The sequence below is a fragment of the Theropithecus gelada genome, chromosome 7b, assembly GCF_003255815.1.
Source record: "Theropithecus gelada isolate Dixy chromosome 7b, Tgel_1.0, whole genome shotgun sequence".
NCBI classification, from domain to species: Eukaryota; Metazoa; Chordata; class Mammalia; order Primates; family Cercopithecidae; genus Theropithecus; species Theropithecus gelada.
Window position 1 is genome coordinate 22,867,031 of NC_037675.1, and position 2,490 is coordinate 22,869,520.

Consider the following 2,490-nt stretch of genomic DNA (forward strand, 5'->3'; position numbering starts at 1 on the left):
CTTTTTATCTTGCTTATTTCTACTGTAACATTGCCATCCTAATCTACATTGCCACACTACCTCCCTTTTCCCCCTTCCCAGCATACTGATGCTTTCAGTGGCTAGGAATAAGGTGCTATTCATAGACTTGCAAATAGAAGAGCACATCAAGATATGTAAAAGTATTGCTTCTTTGCAGAGGTATAAAGAAGGACAGAGAGATGTAAGACTGTGATTCTTCCTATAGTTGGGAGGAATATAAGGAGCTGGTATGTCTCACTTCACCTTGTGATATAAAATAAAGTGGCAACTTTGAATATATGAGTTAAATTTCAGAAGTCTCCGTGTAGCTATTGTGAAAATATTCTTTTTTTTTTTTTTTTTTTTGAGACGGAGTCTCGCGCTGTGTCACCCAGGCTGGAGTGCAGTGGCGCGATCTCGGCTCACTGCAAGCTCCGCCTCCCAGGTTCAGGCCATTCTCCTGCCTCAGCCTCCGAGTAGCTGGGACTACAGGCGCCCGCTACCACGCCCGGCTAGTTTTTTGTATTTTTAGTAGAGACGGGGTTTCACCATGTTAGCCAGGATGGTCTCGATCTCCTGACCTCGTGATCCGCCCGCCTCGGCCTCCCAAAGTGCTGGGATTACAGGCTTGAGCCACCGCGCCCGGCCTATATTCTTATTGTCACCACTATCTTTTTTTTTTTTTTTTGAGACAGAGTCTTGCCCTGTCACCCAGGCTCGAGTGCAGTGGCGTGATCTTGGCTCACTGCACCTCTGCCTCCCGGGTTCAAGTGATTCTCCTGCCTCAGCCTCCCGAGTAGCTGGGACTACAGGCGCGCACCACCACACCCATCTAATTTTTGTATTTTTAGTAGAGACAGGGTTTCACCATGTTGGCCAGGCTGGTCTCGAACTCCTGACCTCAGGTGATCCACCTGCCTCGGCTTCCGAAAGTGCTGGGATTATAGACGTGAGCCACCGCGCCTGGCCTCCTACCACTACCTTCTTTCTGTGATAAATTCAAGGACCCCGGGGCTTATCCATTACTTCTTTTTTTTTTTTTTTGGCTTTTAATCACCTAAGGCGGGAGATGTCTGGGCTTTTTTATTCTGTAACGTTTCTAAGACCGTGTCCATTAAATGCAAACAAAAAGGAGGAAGTCTTGGTAGAACAGGAGAAGTGACGCGCACTTGCTGATAGGATCAATTTAAATATTAATCATGGCATATAGCCTAGTCCATGCTCTAGCTGTTTCTGTGGCTTGGGCTTTGTTGGTCTTCCACTGTTCCGCTACATCATTTGCTAATGGATCATCTGGATTGGGAACACTTAACAAGGCCTGGATCCATAGCAGAACTGTCGGATCTGCAGTGCTGGGGACCACTTATCTTTCAAAATATCTAAACATATTCTTCCCAACTTGTCTATATTAGGATGATAAAGTTTGGTCATGAAACACACTTTAGGGGCTGCCATTGCGTATTCGTCGGAAGGAATAGTTCAAGTTTAAAAGTCCCTCCCTCAAAGGGGGAAAACTGAGGGCCAGCAATGACCACATGAAAATAATGGGTGTTGCTTTCATGTGGTTCTGCTTGGATGCCAGGAACTCATTCTCCCAGCAAACGCTGGGTTTCCTTGATGATTGTGCGGGGAAGCCCAGCCATCTTGTCAGAACCCGATTTCGACCTCTGGTCTCCGGCTCCGCTCCCCTCAGGCACGAGTGGAAGTCCCGGGCTGGCTTATCCATTTCTAGAGGTCAGCATAATTGCAACGTTCTCTAGAAGGGAATATCCAGCAACCTATTTTTAGCAGAGAAGTCTGGTGATCTTTGGCCACATGATGTCACTGGTGGTCCAGATTTTTGCCATCTCTGCCTCAGTGCCATGGGCAAGTTCCCTCCATCAACCTAGTCAGGACCTCTTATTGTTCAAATGTAGGCAGGATGTCTTTCTCCCCTCACTGCCATGGCCATGCTGTTTTCCGACAGCCACCACAGCCTAGGCTGCTATTGCCACAGCTCCTCAGTGACCTGGCTCTTTGGGTCAGCTCAGGTAAGTGTAACCCTCTTCCAACAGGGCTGAGTTTGGAAGGCCTGCCTTCTCACCCCCCATTGTTCCTGGAAACATATTTTTCCCCCACTCTGAATCAAAGCCTTTCCTTTCTCCCTCATCTAATATTTATTCTCATTTCCCATTCTAGCATGATCACTATCTCTTTTGGGAGAGCAAAACCTCACTACATAAAAAAATTGTACATTATTCATAATATATCTTATAAATTTTATCCACATTGTTTCTATTTCCATGATTCCTTCTATGCCAGAATCCTTCAAATATTACTTAATATTCACTGTCTTGACTTTATCTCTTCAATTTAGTGCAGTGGGACTTTTCCTCCTCTTCTACTTCCATAAAACCTTTGTTTTCAAGAACATCAGTGACTATCTATCTATCTATCTATCTATCTTTCTACACACACACAGGTATTTATTTGGGGAAAAAATGGTTTAGT

General features: G+C 45.4%; 1 pseudogene; it reads right to left on the reverse strand.

Annotated features, from left to right (window-relative positions):
• Positions 1-1,186: 1,186 nt before the first annotated feature.
• LOC112629336 lies at positions 1,187-1,643 on the reverse strand (annotated as a pseudogene).
• Between the last annotated feature and the right edge of the window lie 847 nt (positions 1,644-2,490).